The sequence below is a fragment of the Bos grunniens genome, chromosome 22 (assembly GCF_055505025.1).
Source record: "Bos grunniens cultivar Pamir isolate PY7600 chromosome 22, Bosgru_T2T1.0, whole genome shotgun sequence".
NCBI lineage: Eukaryota > Metazoa > Chordata > Mammalia > Artiodactyla > Bovidae > Bos > Bos grunniens.
The window spans coordinates 51,030,535-51,053,736 of NC_141186.1; the positions used below are offsets into that span (position 1 = coordinate 51,030,535).

Genomic DNA, 23,202 nt, shown 5'->3' on the forward strand with positions numbered 1-23,202 from the left:
AGACCTGTCCAAGTATCCTGCGTGTTCTGGTCTGAAGGGTGCTCTCTCCCTCTCAGACATGCATGCTTCTGGCAAGAAACTGGTGGATAAAATCCTAGATGTAGAATTGCTGGGTCAAAGGTTATGTACCTTACTTAGAACTGCTAGAGACTGGCAAAATACCCTTCTATGTACATTCCAACTGAAAGAGATGAGTAACTTTCCCCTTACTTTCACTAAAACTGAGTTACCGTTAAACTCCTTTATTAATAACATGAGATGGAAGAGGAAGGAGGGAGAGACTGGTTGAAAGAGCATGAGACGGCCTGCCCCCCTCATGCTGTTGGATTAATGGGCAGAGTGGGCAGCAGGTGTCATAAATTCAAGCTGGGAGTAATGGTGCTTCATAGTTAGCCAGTGTGAAAACAGGGGAGTGTGAGTGTCCAGATGACTAATGAATCAAAACATGGCACTGTTTTTCTAGTCGGACTTGACTACCTCAGGAAAATTGCTATGGAAAATTTACGAGCTAATTACTCCCAATAATAAGGTATCTGTGGTGCTCTCTGCTCCTATTGTGGGCCAGCCCTGGGCCAGGGTGCCTCTTGGGCCCATCCCAGAACAACTCTGGGCTCAGGGTAGTGGGGACACAAATACTAGTGCTGAGCCCAAGGAGGACAGGAGAGGGACGCTAGAGGGCACTTGGGGGCTCCCAAGTCTAATCTTCATACTGTAGCTTCACTTTTCTGAAAAACATTAACCTTTTCTAAATCGTATCACTGAATCTAAGTTTGACGCCTGTTGTCTTTCAACTGAGGGGCACGGTCTCGGAGGAATGCTGGAGCCCAGCTGTCCTGGGGGTCACACCCTCCAGACTCTAGCAGCACTGCGGAAGAACCATCTGTCCCAGACCGGTGCAGCCATCTGGGAGAGGCAGTTGTGTATCTGAGCACCAAAGAAGTACTCACCAGTCCATTCCCACCTTCCTCTTGGATCAGCCTAACTTGTACACATGACAATTAATCCAACAGAAAGTGGTGCCCACCACAGTGACGGACATACCAACGTCCTAAGATGACCCTCCCAGCTCTACACCATGCTGGCTCCCGGTTCAAAAACTGCCGGCAAAAGCAGGTGACACAGGCAACTCGATCAAGATGAAGGGTAGACAGGAACCAGGAGCCACACTCTACCGTGAGGACAGAGAGGAGCAGGAAGCCCTTCAGCAGCTGCTGTGGCTCCATTACCTTTTACAGGAACACATTAAAATACTGAGGGATGAAATGACACGACGTCTGAGATGTGCTCCAAAACAGTGGCGGCTGCAGGGGGACAACAGTCAGGAGTGCAAACGCGCAAGACTGGCCCACTGATGAACGGAAGCTGATGGACGCTGGGGCTGGTGACAGGCCCATAGGATTCACATTACTCTGTCTTTGAGTGCACTTGAAATTCTCCACAAGACCAAAAACAGGGAGAAGGGAGGAGGGTTCAGGATGGGAACACATGTATACCTATGGCGGATTCATTTCGATATTTGGCAAAAGTAATACAATATTGTAAAGTTTAAAAATAAAATAAAATTTAAAAAAAAATTTTAAAAAGACCAAAAACAAAACACAACAAAGGCATATCAAGAAAACTCCCAGCAGTTTAAATGTGAAGTGTACCTAAGTCACTCTTAGGTGTTAGAAGCCATGGAAAAGGATGGCTTTTTATCAGTATTATTCATGATAGCCAAAAGTTGAGACTACCCACATGTCCACCAACAGGAAAAGCAGTAGACTGTGGTATATTCATGTGTGAAATACTAAACAAAAGAGAACAAACTGCTGTACAGACCCACAACGATGTCAGAGACCTAGCATTCAGCAAGAAAAGACAGGCACCTCAAAGTACATACAGTACATACATACTCTATACCATTGACGTACATAAAGGTCAAGAAAAGTGTGAGACTTCACTGGTGGTCCAGTGGTTACGAACTCACCTTACAATGCATGGGATGTGAGTTCGACCCCTGGTGGGGGAACTAAAATTATGCCACAACTAAGACCCAACACAGCCAAACAAATAAAGGTCATGAGGAGAAAACTAGGCTCAAGACCAGAACAGTGGTTACCTCTGCGGAGATGCTGATTGGGTAAAGGCATGAGAGAACCTACTGGAAATATTCTATACCTTAATCTCAGTGGTCTATACATATATAAAACTGTCAAGCTGTACATTTATGATTTATGCATATTGCTACACGTAAATTTTGCCTCAGCTGTTTTTCACAGTGAGCGTTAAAAAAAAAAAAAAATTAAACACTAATAGTCAGCAGGCGATTCAGTGAAACAACATCTATAACAGAATAGATTTTCAAGAATGAGATGACTCTGCTCTGGCCTGGGACCATTTTGGTTGGGGTCTGCTACTTACCTGCCACTTGTTAACACTTGAGGTAAAAGCAAGGACTACCTCTAAGGACCTTCACTCTTAGGAGTGAAGGACACCAGAGCAGCCAACACCAGAAAACATGGCTTTAACTCCTGCTTCACCACCTAAGCAACTAGCCAGATCTGCGGTCTGGACCTCACCAAATTCCAAGGAATTCAATTCTTAAATGTAGTAGTACAGATCTCGAATACAGAAAATTCAGCACTCCCCTCCCCGCCATGCCCGCTGCTGACATCGGCTCCTTCCGGCAGCCCCTGAGCAGTGCCCAGTAGCCTCTCCAGCCCTTCCACCAGCACAGCCCACGCCTCCCTGACTCTGGAATTCCTTACATTCTCCTCCCCAAAGGACAACCCTCAGAAAACTTGGATTCAAGGCAAGAAAACAAAGCCTGCTCAGCCTCCTTAGGCCTAAGCAACCTTGATGCATACAGAGGATGCAAAAATCTGAATGCACCTGGCTTCAAAAGTATTTAAGTGTAAAAATAAATGGAATTTTTAATGTGTGACTTTAATGAAAACACCACAGGCACATGGGAAGTGTCCTAGCAGGGGAAGGCCAGATCAATTCTGACCCATCAATCACAAGACACCTCTTCTCAGAGGCAGTTACCATCTGAAGGGCAATGAGCTTGCTATATATTGGGTTGGCCAAAAAGCTCATATGGGTTCTTCCATTACAGCGTATGGAAAAACCCAAACAAACTCTTCAGCCAACCCCACTCACAGGTAGAGGCCAGCCGTGAGCAGAGCCCTGATCCTCCAGGGCCTCATAGCAACAGCTCACCCGGCAGCAGCGCTCTGAGGTGACCACGTGGTTGGCCCCACGCCAGACCCTGGCTCAGGCTGCTCATCAAATTTTGGGGGTAAGCTGGGGTGGGCTTCAGACAAGAAAGCCAGGACTAGTGGACAAGTCCCTGGCCCTGAACCCTGAGGCTACCCTCACACCGAAGCAACACTCACCTTGGCCCTCCACATGCCCCCCTCTCCAGCTGCCAGCCAAAAACACTGGCAGCTGACATGCCTCCCCATCCTGTCAGGCGAGTCTCTGCACCCAGGGCTGGAGACCAGCAGGTGAGGCCACGACCACAGCCCACAAAGGGTCCCACTATCCTCCCAACCTCCGTGGCCTGATGGCGCAGATATGGCGAAAGACTATGGAGTCTGGCTGCTCTCTAAGCTCTGACCCCTGGGGCTGTGTGTGCCCTACGTGGAGAAGGCAGAGGCTCTGCCTTGGGGAGAAGGGTCAGTGTGGAGGAAGGAGAGAGGACCTGAGAGGGCCCTCTGTGAACCCACCTTGGTGAATTATGTTGTTTTTTAAAGTCATGACTCTTGTTTTGCATTTATTTATTTATTCACTAACTTTTGGCTGTGCTGGGTCTTCGTCCCTGAGTGCAGGCTTTTCTCTAGTTGCAGAGCATGGGCTTCTCATTTTGGTGACTTCTCTTGTTGCGGCTCAAGGGTTCCAGTGGGGCTCAGTAGTTCTGTGGTGCACGGGCTTAGCTGACCCGTGGCATGTGGCATCTTCCCAGACCAGGGATCGAATTCATGTCCCCTGCACTGGCAGGCGGATTCTTAACCATTGGACCACCAGGGAAGTCCCATCAGCGAATCAGACCAGAGAACACATCCAGCCTTTTCCCCTTGCCACACCTGTCACACCCATGCTGGGGAAACTGGTTTGACAAAGACGGTGGAGCCACTGAGAGGCTGAGCTGGCCTGACCTTTCCTCAGGCCCCACTGTCCTGCCACAGAAGTGGTGCTCTGGATCCCTGCCTATGAGCAAGATATGGAACAAAGGAAAGCAAAGGCCCAAACCACCTCCGCCTTGCCAGAAGGCCCAGAGCTGAGGCAGATCGAGCCTTTAGATCCAGCTGCCCATTCACAGTAAACACAGAGAAGGGTGTGCTGCTCTGCACCCTGGGACACAACTGCTCACTCTGGACTGGGAGAGACCCCACAGGTCTAATGGCCCAGGTTCTCCAGCAGATAACTGCCAGGAAACAGGACAGAGCAGGGAAATATAGATAAAGAAACTTAAAACACACGCCAATTAACAAAACATGCACAAATTAAACTGCAGTGCCTAAGGACAGACATTTGGGAGAATAAAACTATTTTTAAAAAAAAAAGTAAGGAAGCAGCTACAAAAGGACAGGATGGGGTCACCTTGGGAAGGAAGGGAAAGAGCAGGCTGTGGCAGGATTGGAGCGTGCCGAGAAGTCTCTGGGGGAACAGATAAAGCTCTTTTCTTGACCTTATAATTTACTAAGCTCTACTTTTTTTGAAGGGGGGTGGCCTTGTTTTCTCCATTTTTGTTTTATTTTTTACACTAGTGAAGTTTTTTCCAAGTCAAAAATATATTAAGTAAATAAATAAGATGAAGTAAACACAAAACTGGGTTTCCCTGGTGGCTCAGCTGGTAAAGAATCCACCTGCAATGTGGGAGACCTGGGTTTGACCCCTGGTTGGGAAGATCCCCTGAAGAAGGGAATGGCTACTTGGACTGTATAGTCCATGGGGCCGCAAAGAGTTGGACACAATTGAGTGACTTTCACTTTCAAACATAAAACCAGTCCTGGAAGAGCTTGAGGGCTTTGCGAAGCAGCATTTGCAGAAAGTGAACCGCACCAGGAAGCCTGGAAAAGAGAGGGTGGCCTCACAGGCAATTGGGAGGGGACCTCCTCTAATTCAGGGGTTCGGCCTTGGGAACCCCACTGGCGGCTCACTCTCTGCTGCTTGTTAAGCTGGCACTGCAGCCATAACTGGTTCCCCCGGGCAGGGTAAAGGTAGTGTAGTTTTTTTAAACTGGGTGCCCCCAAATCCCGACATGTCTAGTCATTAGTCCCTTCACAGCAGATTTTCCTGACTCCCAGGGCCTGAAGGGTTTTTAACTTGCTCCCTTGGCAAAGCACACCAGCACTGCCTTTCAGGCCCCCCAACTCGGGGCAAGTCCACCCTCACAGCCTCTGTTTCTGTTCAGCTGGCTCTATCTATGCGGCCAGAAGTCTGTCACCTCAGGATTGGCCAAAGTCACTATACTCGTCTCCCACTGCTACCACTAGCTGACCTGGCCCATGATGGCCTCCAGTCCCCACCCCTCACCATCCCCAGACAGTAACCCCTCGCACCCTTGCTTCCTACCTCCTCCGATGACTTGGGAATTAACAACGCAAACAGAGCAAGGTTCCTCCACACACTGGGAGTGATCCTTTCCCTCCCGACCTCTTGCTAAGGCTCACGTTCCCTAATTCCTCTCCCATCTCCTCTTGCAGCTTCCCCAATTATCCCCAAAGCACCCTCCCACACACACACATACACACTCTCATGCATATCAGCACCACACCAAAATGGCTCCCCACAGTCAACTCTGCCAACTCCCTGAAACTTCACCTTGAAGGCCCCGCCAGAATCACGACTAAGGTATGGCATCAGGGTCAGGAAAGAGCCCCACAGGTCACAGACACGTCAGTGTGCACCTGAATGTCAGCCTGGCTTTGAAAATAACCTATTACTGCCTGCCAGCTCTGTGAGGTCCTCTCCCCGATCCCTCACATCACACACCTTAAAATATATATACAAAATACAAATGACCTTAATCCAGTCACCCACAATCTCTTGACAGTTTTAATACTTTTGTGCTTCAGACAACCTAAATGAGCAGCCTAGCGAAGGAATGTGGACATCACTATGCACACCGCTGGGCATCCTGCTTTCTCCACCCCAGACCCAAATCTGAAATCAAACTGCCAAGGTCGATGATCCCCCTACAATGATAAGGAGTCTGTAGTGCCTGCAATAGAAATGGACTACTTCCACAGCAGGGTTTCCTTCTCTTGTCCTGAGCATCAACTCCTCACAGTGGCCTCCTCTGTGAGGCCCTTCCCTGACCCAGAGCTACTCTCAGGCTGGGAGAAGCCCTGTGGGCTCTGCTTCCTTTCAGAGGATTTAGTGACCATTTAGAGATTTTCCGCTCCCCTCTGGGGGGTATCAGGTCATTTTCTTATCTGATAACGGCCAACAGCTTTATCCTCAATGCCTCTAAAACAAAGGTCAGAGACCAAATGCCTTCACTATCTGGAAATCACCTGGAGCCTTCTCCAGTAGGAACCCACAGGCAGGCAGCTCCCTCTGGACACAGAATCATAAAGCCTGGTGCTTTCATTATCCGGAGGCTGGAACCCAATTTTTGTCTTTAGGATAATTATCCTCCACTCAGAAATCAGGCAACAGTGCCTGTACCCTCATCTTCCTTATACTCAGCAGCTCTAAGCTCGGTTTGTCCCTCAGGGAGTCAAGGAAGCCCCAAACACTTCAGGTTTCTAGGAAAGATGCTGACTTTACAGAGTAAGGTTCTGACATTCCAGACTAAATTCATCCTGCTGCTGCTGCTGCTGCTAAGTCGCTTCAGTCGTGTCCGACTCTGTGCGACCCCATAGACAGCAGCCCACCAGGCTCCTCCGTCCCTGGGATTCTCCAGGCAAGAACACTAATTTTAAGACTTAAAATTCCTGTTCTAAAGAGTTCCAGCCCTACAGCTCAGCTGGACTGTATGTTCCAGCTACAGAAACTGCTACTGCCCAACATTCAACCAGGCGCGCCCACTGGCTCCAAGTCTCTTAAAATGCATCTGCTAGCTGAAAAGTCAGTTTTATAAGTCCCCTAGTCAAGAAGTCATATGGTCACATGGGGAAAAAATAAGTATATGTTAAAAAAAAAAAATAAGCATACGTGTAGCCCTTTGAAAACCAAGGGCTTTTCAAACCAGGCATGCAGTGCAATTGAATATTCAGAGATAAATATTATACAAAAAAAAAAGGAAACCAAGCCCTTCTAGTCAATCAATTCATATGACAACCTTGCCAGGCTGAGCTCCTTCTACCACACTAGTGAGGCTCGAGAAAACAAGCTGGGCCCATCGAAGAATCGCCAAAGGAGCTCCTCACAAACACCACTGTCCAGCTACCAAAATCCTTGATCCTCAAACTATTTTTGTCTTTTATTCATCTTGCTGGGGCCAGTCCCTCCTGGATCAGCCACTCTAAGAGAGACAGCACAGCACGCAAAGCTCCACAGGTCAGCGAGCAGTCAAGCCAGTGCTGCCTTTTGGGAAGCACAGATGGGAGAATCCCATGGACAGAGGAGCCTGGACACAGAAGTCCACAGGGTTGCAAAGAGTTAGACATGACTGAAGTGACTTAGCACGATGTGCTCACAGCCTAAGGCTTTTTAAAAAAAATATATGATACTACTTGGTACACATAAAATATAATTACATATGTAAAATGAAACACAATTTAAAAAAAGCCCGAATCAATCACTTAGCCTAAGAAACATGTCCAGCCTTTATTAACTATTGGGCTTCCCTGGTGGCTCAGATGGTAACCAATCCGCCCGCAATGCAGGAGACCCAGGTTCAATCCCTGGGTTGGGAAGACCCCCCTGGAAAAGGGAAGGGCAACTCACTTTAATACTCTGCCTGGAAAATTTCATAGAGCAGCCTGTCGGGCTACAGTCCAAGGGGTTGCAAAGACTCAAGATGCGACTGAGCAACTAACACTTTTTTTTTTAATTATTAAATACTAGACTCTCAAGTTTATACCAGAAAAAGGTACAAGTGTAAGAATAACAGGTACCAATTACGGAGAGGTGTAGGACTCACTACCAGAAAGTTATACTTTCTCTTCAGCAGCCTACAGGGATGAGATTCCTGATTTTCCTGAGGCAGCGGGGACAAGAGAGCTCAGGACCTCTGAGCTCTCTTGGTATATACCTGAGAAGGTATATTCCCTTCTCAGGCTCAGGTTTCTACTGCTGAGGGTACTCAGTGTTTTCACTGTCCAACCTCATCGAACTTGTACCACAGGTCCTTGCCTGTCTTGCTAAAAAGCAAGGGCCTTTAGTGGATAGACCTCACCTCTTGGGAGGTCACGACCCAAGAGACCATAGCATGATGAGGCACTATCTGAAAGAACAACTCTCCTTTAGAAAACTCAGTATCATTTATAAAAAGAGCTGGCATCTGCAGTATTATCTCAGCACAGCAAGTTTTATTCCTTTATTTGATAAAAACGAGTGCCACTCCCAATCTTAAAACGGAGAAGGAAGCAGATCACTCTGCTCAGGTAGCAGGTTAAAATAGGCTTGAAATTTTTTTTTTTTCTGTAATAAAAGAAAAAAAAAAGTAGAAGGAAGGCAAACATCCAGGGCAATGCAAGTACCAGCTGCTCCTTTCACAAGACACTTCCCAGAAAACAAAGAAACTGTGCATGTTGAAGCATCATGGGAAGAATGGATTTTTTTTTTTTTTTACTATGAGCAAGAACAATTTCAAATCGAGGCATTCGTGGTATAGTGGGTAGCTTAGCTGCCTTCCAAGAACAACTTCCAGGACCGTTCCAAAGTCAACCTACCTGGGTTTTAGAGGAGCAAATTTCTCAGTGGCCTTCCAGGCAATCAATATAGACCTCATGTAGAAAAGGCCTTCGCCAGCTCCAGGAAGGCCTGACTGGGCCTTCTCCATCTCCCGTTCCACTACCAGCTCGCTCAACTACCCTGCTCACAGAACCTGCTAAACAACTGCTGATGACAAACCTGGCTCCTTATCTGATGCCAACACCCTCGAAAGAGAAGCAGCCAGTGACCTCTATCTGTTCACTCTTTAAGTCTTTAAGGTCTCCTTTAAATCATTAAGTATCTCTTACATTTTTTTCCCAAGGACACACTGGCCTGGGGTCAGGAGAACTACCTGATGGGTAAGGCAGTTTGGTATCAAGAGAGAGCTCCCGTATCCAGAACAAACCTGTTTCTTAATAGGCTGAATCTCGGGACTTCCCTGGTGGGCCAGTGGCTTAGACTGCATTCCCAACGCAGGGGGCCTGGGTTCGATCCATACTCAGGGAACTAGATCCCGCACGCCACAACTGAGAGTTCTGCATGTCACAACCAGGACCCAGTGCAGTCAGATAAATTTAAAAAAACACACACACATTTTAAGTTGAGTCTCTCTGGCTTCCCCTATCCCATATTCCAGCATTTCACATCTTCAACACCAAAGTAAGTTTTTCCCCAGCTCTACTGAGATACAACTGAAGGCCAGAATAAATTTGAAAAGCAAGAATCTAAGTCCAGTTTCATTCACAAATAGATTAATCCGATGCTTCCCAGTGGATTCAAAACACAACAAAGGCCCGGAGCAACTCCCCAGCCTCGTGTGACCAGCACTCAGTCACCCTTGGGAGCAGCAGGCCTGCCTCTCCAAATATGGCCTGAGATCTGCCGCAAGAGTGAGCTCAGCCCTGGAAAGGGGTCCACAAGAATGCTGACCAAGACATAACAAAATCAGAGCGCAGCCCCGAGGGCAAACAGCACCGGCACCGTGGCTCAGAGCACTCCTGAATGGCAGGGCAGCCTGTGAGGAAATGACGGCTCGTCGGGCTCGTGGCCCCCTCAGCATCCCGTTGCCACAGCAGACTGAAGAGAGGCCACGGCAGGCCGGACACTTAAGTGGAGGGCTGTGCACAGCCCACAATGGGCCCCATTCTCCCTGGAAGCGCATGGCAGGAGGGGAGAGGGGAGGCCGGGACATTCCTTCACCCCCTCACATGGAGGGAAAGGGCACAGGCAGCCCAGGGCAGCAGAGGCCTGCGGAAGAAGACAGCCTGAGCAGCCATTTTCCCTTCTAGCTGCGCTAGCCAGAAAGGACCCCTCCTGAAAAACCAGAAGGGAGTCCTGAGGTGCCAACTGATTAAGTCATGTGGATGAGGTGGCCTACACAGGTGTCCTCTCTCTGGTCAACAGTGTCCAACCAGAAGGAAAAAAAAAATAAACAAACGCTCAGGCACCCCACGGTCCCCGTCAGCCCAGGGCTCGTACTGCAAGAACAATCAATCTTTCCCGCTAAAGATTTCTTCCCAGTGCCCAGGAATCCAGTCACTTTTTAGACTACTTTTAAAACTGGATAAAGCACATACTCAGACTGGCAAATGCAGTGTGTTAAGTCTGTACTATTGACCCTCCTGACAAAATACTGTGATCTTTTCCAGGTAAGCAGACACAACAGCTGGGAATAACCCAGAGAAGGAAAGGAGACAGGAATTCTGTTATCTGTGACTTTAATGAATTCTGTTTTTAGATCTTTAATAAAGAGTTTCTAGTCTCCTCCTACCAAGTTTCTCTACTCAGGCAATTCAGTCTTCCCAACCTTGCTCAAAAGTCTAAAAATAAAAGACACTTAGTCCAGGATGCTTAACATAACAGGTGGGGCAAAGTTCTCGACACTTCCTCATTTTCCACAAGACCCAGAATGCCCCCCTGTTCAAGGACTACTCATCAGGCTAGTCTCTACTACTCAAAAATCCAGTATGTGAGGCTCCCTGAGGTCAGAGCAGATCCAACGCAAAGACAACCCACCAGCCCAAGCAGAAGCAGGAACAGGATATTTACAGCGACGAGAGATGAACGCTTTATGAAAGCATTTCTTGTATAGTGAGGGCCCAGAAAATGGATGGTGTACCACGTGCTGATTAACAGCCAAATAAAAAGAAAATAGTATTTGCAATTCTATCATTGACTTCATCATTTTCCTTGGCAAAAACCAGCTAAAGAATCAACCCAGCCCTGGAGAACAACTAGGCTACTTAAAAGAGGCATTTCCGAAAACCAAGGCAGAACTGGTTCACTTCGGCCACAGACAGCCTCGGGAGCCTCCTTAAGTAATCCTTTATCAACCCCTGGAATTCCCGGGGGAAATGTTCCCAGTGCAGTGAGAAGTAAAACAGAGACAACTCTAACATTTGCCAAAACAGGCATCTTCCAACTCCACGAATTTGTTTCAATGCGTATACATTAACACCAGCTATTAGAAAGGACTCTGTAAGCAGTGCTTCTTATTTGTGGATTCCCATACTCCATATACAAAAACTCAACATCCACAGAAATGAAGAGCAAACGCCAAAACAGACGAAAATGGGCACTGGCCTCTTTTTCCCTGAGTATGACACATCCTTCCAAGGGCTTCACTCGTCCTTAAGCTTCCCTCAACTGGCACACTCCCCTATACTTAGGGTATCTGAGGGCTGTGACTGCCTCAGGAATGAATCTGTGGCTACACATACCCCCAATGGCAGGGAATATCGAGTCTTGGCCTCCAGGCAGCTCCAAAAATTGCACACACATGTAAGTCACAGAAAAGAGACTAGGGAAAATGTACACAGTGCTTAAAAAATGACATTCAATACAAACCTGCCTCACTTGATGTTATAAATGGGCTCCTTCAAAAGTGTAAGTCACACTGCACTTTTCCCAAAAGTTTTATATTTAATATTGTGGAGGTAAGAAAAAGATTCTTAAAAAAAAAAAAGGTTCGCAAAAAAAAAAAAAAAAACTACGTACAAAGATGTCAACTGCAATATTATCTACTATAACTAAAGTAAGATTAACAACCGTGTAAGAACTAAAGACAGGTTAACCATCAGAAATGTTATATTTATAGAACAATGAATACTATAATGCTGGGAGGGCAAAAGCAAGATTAAAAATTAAATTTTAACTCAGTAAAAGTGCTGCCCAAGAGCCATCTCTGGAGGACACCCAGGAATCAGGGGATGCCGGCTGCTTCTAGGGAGGGGAAGCAGTGACCGAGGGGATAGATCGAAGAAAGATTTCTTTCCCCTGTGCAAAAATCCTTTAGAATTTTTTGAGATTAACCATGTGTTGTTAGCATTAAAGAAGGAATAAAGTTGGGGAAGACAAGAGATTTTCCCCTTACTTTCGACTTTTTCATCGTCCACGTTTCTTTTTTTAAATACATGTATTATTTAATACAGCGTTTGCCCCACTACAGTGTTTTAAAATTCCATGATCATTTTGCCAAGTATGTGATTATCCCTCCTCTTGCTTTAGCAGCAACCTCCCTTTCCAAGTACCTTTCTTCAAGCTCTAGTGCCAGGCTGCTTTAAAACCCTTATCTTAAGGGGACTTCCCTGGTGGTCCAGTGGTTAAGACTCCTCATTTCCACTGCAGGGGGACTAAGATCCCACATCCCGTGCAGCAAGGACAGAAAAAAAAAAAAAAAAGCCTTATCTTCCTGGAGAGCAGAAGCCCTACAGGAAAAGAAGGAACCGATATTGGTGAATGTCCACAACCAAGGCGGCATTACATACACCACAACCACCACCTCCAAAGGAAGTGGGGCGTGCCACTCAATCTGCCCACACCACCAGTCACCCTTTATTGCCAAAGGATGACAAAGAAAATGAAATGTCTTCTGTAGAGTCAGTCTAGGATCAAAAAATTATAAACAGTTTCAAAACATACAAAATTAATTTCGATGTCTAAAATTTAGACAGGGGTATTTTCAAAAATAATTAGCTCAAGAAGGTATAACTGAGAAGCAAAACCTAAACACTATTAAATGCATCACAGGATGTGTAGGTTAAAGACACTGTTATAAAAATGATTTTTTATATTCAGCTGATTATTCCCATTAGGATTCTACTTGTAAAATATAAATTAAGTCAACATACTGCAAAAGTTCATTCAGATTTACTTCATTCCAACAGAGAACACAGGACAGTTTCATCAACTTAGACACACTCAGTTCATGATACTGTACCATGGCAGGCCATCCATCCTTCCACCCTGGACCCAGAGCAAAGCTAAGAAAATGCTTAGCTCTCTCAAACCCAAGGAATGGGAAAATAGGAAACCCTATTCACTAGGGCTAAATTAAGCCCTCTGGCTGGTGTAATTTTGTAAACTACTCTAAAATCCTATTTATAGAAATTGCTATCTGAGCAGTATCACTGACTAATGATCAGAGTGAAGAGTGGCGGTCAAAAGGCGAAGCAGGTTATGCAACTCAAAGGAAGACTACTTTAAATTAGTGCCCAAAAACATGGGCACACACAGACCTACTGGGAAATGACCAGATTAATTACCTGCATATTGAAAACCACCAACATCTTATTCCAGGACTGGAGCGTCAACCCAGGAACAGCAGAGAAAGATGGGGGCTTAAGCAACAAAACCGTAACACTGGAAAAGCACAGAAATACTCCTGAACGTGGAGGAGGGAGAAATCCTTGACCAATACACAGAGCACCTAGAAGCCCACACTACCTGTATTCTCACTCAGAGTTCCCTTATGGTTCAATACTCTAGTCCCCCTCTGGGTCCCCTTCCATGTTCACACCCGCATTTCTTACTTCTCTGATACTCTGGAAGCCTCCAGCCTCCAAGCCGTTACCCTCTTGCAGTCGCTCAAACCTAAACAAGGTACCCCGGAACCTGGAATATTGAGTCAAACTTCTCAATGCTGACTTCCTACATTGGTTAGGGAAAAAACTCTTAAGACGGGACTTCCCTAATGGTCCAGTGGCTAAGATTCCACTCTCCCAACGCAGGGGGGCCGGGTTCAATCCCTGGTTGGGGAATAGATCTCACATGCGCCAACTAAGACCTGGCACACCAAGTAAAAATAATAAATAAACAAAATCTTAAAAAAAAAAACAACTCGGAAGACCTCACTCTTATTCTTGCCCACCCGCAAAATCAGTCTATCACCACTTGCCATTCAGCTCGACTAGTTATGTGCCTCTTATCAAGAAGGCTACGATCAAAAAAAAAACCAACTTAAAAAGGAAGCATGGGGTAAAGGGGCTCTGACGTCACACCATCATGGGACACCTTTAGTTTGCCTTGCACAGGTCAAATGTGCAAGTCACTGGCAATTCTTTACCTGAAATCCAGTCTAAAGCTACATTACACCCACCATGATTCTGAGTATCTGAAAGTATAGATGCTTCCCTCTACCTACCAAGTGGGTCAACAAGTTGTGCTCTCTCGTTAAGTTTACCTCTTTTTTGCCCTGTTGCTTGCCTGCCACAGAAACTCAAGCCTTCCCCACTTCAGGCAATCTAGAGGCCCTTCTTTTTTTTTTTTGGCCATGCCACACACCTTGTGGGATCTTAGTTCCCGGACCAAGGATCGAACCCAGTCCTCCGCAGTGACCCACAGGGTCCTAATCACTGGACCACCAGGGAATTCCCTAGGGGCCCTTCTTTATTCGGAGTTTCTCAAGTCCTTATCAGTGCTTGGCTAATGCAGCCTCATATCCTCATCTTTTCACTGTCAACCTCCTGCCTCAGTCTGTGGTAGATCCCTCCTGGTACCAGCAGCATTCAGGTCCCTAACATCTGCTGAACTGGCTCATCTTGAACCTTCTTCATCTCCACTGCCCTGCTGACCACTGTTCTAGTTCAGAGCCACTATCTCCCCAGTGGACCACAGCAGTAATTAACCAACCTGTCTCTAATCCAGCCCAACCTCAACATTCACAATGGGGGCTCACTTCTGAAAACCCAGAGCTGATCCCATCACAGTGTGTTTTGAGATCGCCAAGGTTTCCTGTTCTTCCATAACATCAAACTTCTCCATGTGGCCTTCTGACTCCAACTCAACCTTCCAGAACATACAGAAAAACAGCCCAGCCTTCTCCCCGCCCCAGCCCCTTTCCTCTGTTCACTTCTTTTTCTTCCACGCAATTGTGACCTTCTTGCCACCACTCCTTCACCAATCAAACCACTAACCCTTCTTGAAGGTCTAGCTCAAATCTAGTTCTCCCCTAAGGTCTGCCCTCTCCAGCCTAGGACCCAAGTTCACTGGCTTACTTTAGTACAGTGCCCAGAGCCACCAGCGCAGGGCTCAAGAAGGCTCTGATAAACCCTAGATTTCTGAAAATAGCCCCTCAAAGCATGTTCCTGGAGCTCCATGTGGGATCACTGATCCCTTTCTCATATCATCCCAGCATTCTGCCCACCACCAAACACCTGGGCTTGGTCTTTGCCAGAGAAGGACCCAACTGAGACCATTATTAGTCTGATACAACACAAACACAGATGGGTATAGCCAAACGTCCAACCAGGGTTCAAATCCTAAATCCGCCACATGACAGCTGTGTGACCTTGGGAACATTCCTTCATCTGTGACTCAGTTTGCTAAGCCACTGGAAAGGACTCTCAGAAGCATTCACAATAGTGCATGTAGAGCAGAAACTCCGAAGGCCCTAGACTGTGCTGGTGTAGATCCATCGCATCACTGATCTAGAGCTCAGGAAAGGCTGGAATGACTGTGAGGTTAAAGGACTGAACATGCGCTCATCTGCCTCAACAAGGATGAACACGTATCTATTTACTTCAGGGGTTAATATACCAGCCCTGCCCAAGAAAAACTGCGATGCTCCCAGTTCAAGTGAGAAATAAGGTTAAGGTTAACAAAAAAAAAAAAAAAAGCTATGCTTCTCCTTTCATAAACAACAACCCCAGTCTAAGTGGCCCAAGGGTCCCTCCAAATTCCACCATATTCAATGTTCAAGAGACACTAGCAAATTTACAAAAGAGGTGATTTAAAGCCTTGGTCATGTTAAATATTCTGGCCCACACATTCCTGAATAGAGCCTTCTCCCCCATCACAGCTTGGAATTCCCTTTGCTCAAACTTTTCAGCCAGTCTCCTAGGCTGGCTCCTTCACCCTCATCTGTCCTCTAAGGGTTTAACTCAGAGCCCTAGGTCCTTTTCCCATCCTCTCCTGCACCACCTATGTGGCCACCAACAAGACCTTTCTAAACATAGGTCTGGACCACACCACTCCACCGAGGAAAACCCTTCCCAGACTCTGGCACCTTGAATTTGAAGTCTGAATTCCTTGGCACAAGAGAAAGGCCAGGGGCCCCCACCTCTCAAGCTGGAGGACTCACAGGTGCTATTTTAGGCACTCATGTACATGTGGTTCCCTGAGTCGGGACCTTGCTGTCCCCCAGCTAATTTCTGCTGGCCCTGCAAGCCTTGGCTCAGGAATTCCCTCTCTCCTCAGGCTCCCAAGAACCATCTGAGCACACTGAGTGGGCAGACACTATCAATCACAGGTCCTCCATCCCCCACTGCCCACCATACTGACTTCCATAAGGGCAGAACCAGGTTCTTTCTTAGGGCTGGATAAAAAAAATTGTTAGGGCTTTTCTGGAAAAGTGTATGGACAAATCTCAATGAACTTTTTGGCCAACCCAATACATGGGTCCCCTGGACCTACCACAGAATCTGGTAAGTAGTGAAGTCAAGTATTTGTTAAATAAATGAATGTACTTTGCCAAATCACTTTTTCAGAACAGTGAAGGCTGGCTCTCTGCCTCTTTCAACAGAGGTACACAGCAACACAAGCTTTCATGTTCCAATCAGATGTCTGTTGCTCAAATTGCATTGCTTGCATCTCCTTTCACACAGTATCCTGCAAGCCTTCAATAGGCTCATCGAACTCCCTCCCCAAATCTCACTGCTCCAAGAAATGGCTCCTCAATCTCCTTTAAGCACGCAGGCCAGGAGCTCTGATTACTTGGCTCCAAGGCCAGCAAAGTTCAATTCAACTTCTCCATATTCAAACTATGCCTCCCATGTTGAATTCTTTTTTTTTTTTTTTTTTAAGAAAAAAGCACATCCCCAAATTACCTCTCTCAAGAGCTAAGCATAGAACAACCTGATAAAGTTACAACAACCCATCTACACCAAACTCCCAAACACCTGGTAGCACATTCAACTCTTCCTCTGAACTGATGTCCTGTAAACACCACCTCCCTGCACAGAAGTCTGGCTTCCAAGCCAGGAATCACGTCTACTCGCTTATTTAGGGAAGCAGCAGGCCGGGCTCTTAAGTTAGAACTCTAGGCTATAACCGTGCTGTCCCAGGCCGTGTAGCTCTCACCAAGGCCAAACTTTATGGTCACCATTAAAACTCATTCTGAAGTTCACAGGTCTTAGAGCTTCTCAAGTCATAGAGATTAAAATATGCAGTTTAAATCAGCAGCTGAGATGGTGTGAAATTAACTTGAAATTTACAGCAGAAGCCTTCTAAACCCAGAAAGCCATTTCTCCGAAGACATTTTTCCAAATATTCCTGCAGGTGAAGATCGTTTTCCAAAGACTAAGTGAAAAGGTGAAAAGGTAGCAGCAGGCTTCCAAAGAAGCCCAAGTGTGTCTGTGTGTGAAGGGGTGACCCCAAGCCTCTGAGCTCAGGCTCCGGCGGCTGCGGCGCCCTTCCCCGCCTCCTGAGGGGGCTCAACGCCCCAATCTCGGGATCTGGCCAAGCTGGGAGGCGCGACCCTCGGTGGAAGCCCCGGAGGCAGTCCGCAGGCCGGCCGCACACGCCCGCGGCCGACGCGCAGGCCCCGCGTTCCCGGGAGCGCGGGCCGGGCTGAGGCCTGGCCCATCGCCGCGGCGCGCAGCCCGGGCCCGGACTCTGGACGCCCCCAGCCTGTGCCTGAGGGGCCGAGAGCAAGGGGCGGCTCTACCCGGGCCCCGCCGCCGCCTCACCCGCAAGGACGTCTGCGACCGTGTCCCCGCCCCGGGCCAAATAGCGAGCAGCAGCAGGTGTTCCTCGGGAGGCTCCGCCGGCGACGGAGATGGGGGGGCCTGGGCTGGCAGGCTCGGCGGCAGTGCACGGGCGGCGCACACACCGAGCGCCGCCGGGCGGGCCGCGGCAGGTGCTCGCTCTTTCCGGCCGCGACACGCTGCCGCCGCCGCTGCTCCCCGGGGACTCGGCGCGAAGCTCCCGCCTCCGCCGCCGCCGCCGCCGCCGAGCCCCAGGAGCGCGAGCGCCGCACCGCAGCCTCCGCGCGAGCACGTACCGGGCGGCGAGAGGGCGCGGAGCGCAAGGGCGGGGCGCGCGACCGAAGCCTAGCAACCCCCTGACACGCGAGTGCCGCAGCCAATCCCGCGGCCAGCTCCGCGCGGCGCCGACCGGCAGTCCCCGCGACGCCCGCTTCTGCCTGCGTCGGCCGCCCCGCAGCGCGCCGCACCCGCGCACAGGCCCCGCCCCCGTCCGCGCCGCTCCGCTCATTGGCCCGCCACGCCCCCGCTCGAAAGGACACGCCCCCATCCTGGAAATCCCGCCCGCGGCCCGCCGGGTCGGTCCCTGGGACACGCCTCGGCCCGTCCGGGTTGCCCGGAGAGCTCAGGACTAGCGGTGGGGGAGGGGCTCCCCACCCTACCTCAGGCATTTGGGCGTCTGACAGACATCCAGCCTACCCGGGTGGTCAGGCTGGATAACTTGGCCCGGCCGCAACTGGCCACCCATAGACTGCCTTCCGCCTTCCTGATTTCCTTCAAACTCAGATCAGGTTATTTGTAAACCAAGAAAACAATCAGGAAGCGTCCTCCAGATTGGAACGATGATGGCCCCGTTGCCCGACTCTTATATTGATGGGGAAACTGAGGCGAGGGCCGGAAGAACAGGAAGCCGGCCCCTCTCCGGGGGGCCTAGCCCCCAGCAGGCCGGCGCGTCCGGGAAGCGCCTCAGGCCTGACCCTCCTCCATCCTCCTCCTCCTCCTCCTGCCCTGAACACCCGGAATCCAATGCCTCCTCAGCCGCCAGAAATAGCTCTGACCCGCTGGCACTGGTCACTCGCTCGAGGCCCCACATTCTTTCAGGGAGTTGGGTGAATAAAGGGCTGGGAGTTACTGCTGAGGTCTGTCTCCCTTCAAGGAGAGGGTCCTAAAGACTCTCTCACTCTCCCCAGGGCTTACCTAGACCCACTATCTCAAAGGCCCCAGACTCCACAGATAAGGGATGACTCTGGGGATGTGACCTGAGGTGGGCTCTGTTCCCCAAACCCTGTTCAGGATGGTTCCATCCCCTTCTGGGCCCGGGGCCAGCCTGGAATTCCAGGCCCGCACTCTTGTCAGCAAGTACATTCTGAACACAGAACTGGCTGCTGCCTGCCTCGGATTCCTCCCAGAGAATCCCAACAGCTCTTGGTCTCCCCTGCTTTCTCCCCCTCGATAGGGAGAACTGGAAGAAGCAAATTTCAGAGAGCAAAAAGAACGCCTTGTCTCCAGCACACATACCTGTTTGTGATTCTTTATACTTAAATGCAGAGGCTCCAAGGTTCATTCACTGGAAATGAACTGGAAAAAGAACTAAAAACCAGGAAAAAGTCCCCAATTCCCTGATCATCCCTTGGATGTTAAGCCTGAAAAATGGATGGCCTCTCAAATCCAGTTTTAAAACTCTGCTGCTTCATAAAGGCTAAAAATGCAGGAATTTATTCAGGTTTATAAACAAAATACATTCTTTCATTCACTCCTTCAGCTTACAGAGTTTCCCACCCACCCAAAAAGGCACACCAGACACTGCTTTGCAGCTTGAGATTCTGCTGCGTATTTTAGTGTCTGACTATATAATTACATATATGTGTGTGTGTGTGTGTGCGTGTGTGTGTGTTTTCCCAAAACAAAAGACAGCAGTGAGTACAGGCCTCATCCCTCATAGCATCTACACAGAAGCTGCTGTGTATGTGTGTGTGTGTGTGTGTGTGTGTGTGTGTGTGTGTTAGTCGCTCAGTCATGTCCAACTCTTTGTGACCCCATAGACTGTAGCCCTCCAGGCTCCTCTGTCCATGGGATTTCCCAGGCAAGAATACTGGCGTGGGTTGCCATTCCCTTCACCAGGGGATCTTCCTGATCCAGGGATCGAACCCAGGTCTCCTGTGTTACAGGCAGATCCTTTACCATCTGAGCCACCAGAGGAGCCCAAAGACTACTAGCTGCTCTTTGGTCCTCACTGACCAGCAGTGGATGCTAGAGTAACAGTCCTTCTTCATTTTTGGCACTGGTCGTGCTAGATGAGGCACCAGGCTTCAATCTGGCCTCCAGAGTCCCAGCACCCCATCCATGCCCAAGCTCCCCCAGAGCTCCAACCAAGAGAAGGTCTCGCTACCTTGACTAGCTGATGCCAAAAGGTGGGATAGGCCCTTCCTAGTCCTAGGAGGAAAGGAGCAACAGCCAGAGTTTGCCTGAAACCCTTACAGCCAAATCTTTCCAGTCCTTGCTTCTCCAGGTTTGGGGCTCATTGGTGATGCTGTGGTCCCAGGCTGGCTCTGATGCTCTTCCCTTCCCCCAGTCCTCCAGCCTTGGCAGATCCTCCCACAAGGCCAGAACAGCTGCAAGCCCTGGGCCTCATTGCTGACTTTCTTATTTTTGCCTGGAGGTGGGGTTCCCCCAACCTCCTATTCCTTCAGGCCCCGAAGGTAGGGGGCCTGGACAGCCAGCCTCTTGGGGCCTAGCCAGTCCGCACTGGAGCCCAACCAGCCCACATGGAGACCACCCCAGAGTAAGAAGGGAGGCCGACAGTCTTCATGGGCCCATAGGTTGGTCAGGTGCTGTAAAGTCAAGGCCCTGTTATTTCCTGGAGTCCTGAAAGTTGAAGCCTTTCCCCTCCCGGGGGGTCTCACGGCTCACCCTAGGGCTCAGCACAGGGTCCCCAGTGATTCACCCTTGGGAGATTATACTGGAACCCCAGCAGTGCCTAAGCCATCGTAGGTCAGGCCTGGTATTCACAGCCAGTTGGAAAGCACAGCCAAGAGTGAGGCCCAGGGCACACCCAGGAACAGCTGCCCAAAGGCCCCACGTGGTATGCGCCCAGAGAGAACTGATCAAGAGATGGAGAATGAGACCCTTCAGGCGTGACAGCCGGCCCTCAACTCGCCTGGCCGTATAGCCTCCTGTGCATCCTCCACCCTCCACTTAGACCCCCAGTCAGAGGCTTTGGGAAGATTATCAGATTAAGTAAGGTTTGTCTTCCGCACTAGATTAAGAGCCCTCAAGGCCAGTTACGTGCACCTGCCTGATCCCAAGTCGCAATGATCGCCTAACATCACGCGCGTAATAGAGGCTCAACTTTTGTTTGGGAAGGTAGGAATCAGGGAGTGCTGGCTGCCTCTTGGTTGGCAATTATTCCCCAAAAGTCTAAGCCTTGTACAAGGCCCACGGCAAATGACCCAGTGCTTACTTGGGGCTGATATGATTGAAGCGAGGGCTTTGGTTCTAGCTCAAGTGAAATCCAGCAAACATCTACCTGGACCAAACTTTCTTCTGGTCCTAGGCTTCCAGACCTTTATTATTCTAGCATATTCCCTAGGAACTGAGGGCCAAGGGCCAGTGCCCAGCCTCAGACTTTTCCAGAGAGAGGGAGGCTGGTATTCCTGATACTCCCCCAAGGCCCCCAAGGAGAAGAGAAGGGGTCAGTGCTGGCTGAGGGTGGAGGCCCGATGATACAAATGCTGGGCCTGCAGGCCTGCCGGAGGCCGTGGGCTTGGCGAGCAGCAACAGCCAAATCAGAGCAAGGGAGGGGTCCCTTTTGTCTGGCTTTAACAGAAGGCAGATTGTCCAGCAGCTCTGGCAGAAAGAAAGGGCTGATAAGTTTATCCGGGAGAAACTGCCAGTAGGCGTGTTTGCTGGTCACTACCAGCCTTCCCAGAATGCAGTTCCTACCCTTGTAGGACCCTCTACCACAGCGCTTCCACCTGACCCCTTCATACGTGTCTGGCCAGGGCCTTCCTCTAGCCAGCCAGGTAGCTGGCCTTCCAAGAACACGCCGTCCTGTGGGGACAGGAACTCCATGGAAAGGGTGAGGGTTGGTCGAATGAATGAAAGTCACCTCTCGGGACTTCCCTGGTGGTCCAGTGGTTAAGACGTTGCCTTCCAGAGCAGGGGATACCACATGCCTCCTGGCCCCAAAAAACAAAGCATAAAACAGAAGCAATATTGGAACAAATTCAATAAAGACTTAAGGAAAAAAAAAAAGTCACCTCTCCCCTGGAAGGACACATGTCTGCTGCCCTTTCCCTTAGCCACATTCCACTCCTTTCTGACTCAGGGATAAGATAGTCCCCCAAGGCCAACTCTGGGTGATTATTCTCAAAACGCTGGGCTTGTGGCCTTGAGCACTGGACTAAACACCAGATTAGTTCTCGTCTGGCCGAGCAGCCAGTGGAGGCAAGCAAAGCTGAGGGACCCATTTGTTAATTCTTTTCAGTCACTGACCCGCTAGTCCCTAAACCCAGAGTCTTAGGGGAAGTTGCTCACATTCTTTTTTTTTTTCGCCACACTGAGTGGCTTCTGGGCTCTCAGTCCCCCCACCAGGGATCGAACCTGTGCCACCTGCAGTGGAAGCTCAGAGTCCAAACCACTGAACCACCAGGGGGTTTCCACCACCCACACTCTTCTTGTTAAGCCAGATTGAGAGTCCCTTCCCCATGCTTAGTCATATGTCCATGTCTGGCTCCGAGCTCAGCCAGAGTTTCTCCAGGACAGAAAGACCTCTTATTCTCAGAGGAGGCCTGTGATCTGGGCTTGTGCTTGTCATCAGCCTGGGCTCCTCTCAGTGGCCTCTTAGTCAAGAGACATTAATAGGCTACCCTACAACCATGGGTTCTGACTCTGCACTCATGGCTGATGTGTATGTCCTTAGAACACTGGAAAGCATTGAACCTCTAGTGGACAGATAGCCTTTGCTCTAAGCTGTGTTGACACATACAGGCAGAGCCCCTGGGAACTTCACCTGTGGTCTGGGAAATCCCCAGCATTGCGAGGAAGAATAAGAGGGATTCATCCAAACATCTTGAGGGGCACTAATAAACAGTGGGACTTCCCTGGTGGTACAGTGGATAGGATTCCGCCTGTCAATTCTGGGGACACAGGTTCGATCCCTGCTCTGGGAAGATTCCACACGCCACGGAGCAACAAAGCCTGTGCGCCGCAACTACCGAGTCTGGGTTCTAGAGTCCACGAGCCACAGCTACTGAAGCCCTTGTGCTCCACAACAAGAGAGGCTGCAAGAGAAGCTTCTCAGCAATGAGAAGCCCACACACCGTGCCAAAGTGTAGCCCCTGCTCGTCTCAACTAGAGAAAAGCCCACTCACAGCAACAAAGACCCAGCACAACCAAAAAATAAATA

The 23,202-nt window shown here is 49.3% G+C and overlaps 1 protein-coding gene across 3 annotated transcripts in view; it reads right to left on the reverse strand.

Moving 5' to 3' along the window:
• The window catches only part of DAG1 (dystroglycan 1), a 48,681-nt gene extending 30,444 nt beyond the window's left edge, over nucleotides 1–18,237 (reverse strand). For 2 of the 3 annotated variants that reach the window (XM_086367994.1, XM_086367995.1), the window contains exon 1: nucleotides 18,095–18,237. The gene's annotated coding sequence lies outside the window, so the exon portion shown is untranslated. Of the gene's footprint in view, nucleotides 1–17,780 lie in introns of all 3 variants that reach the window. The other variant, XM_086367997.1, reaches the window with a different exon arrangement.
• Nucleotides 18,238–23,202: the final 4,965 nt, after the last annotated feature.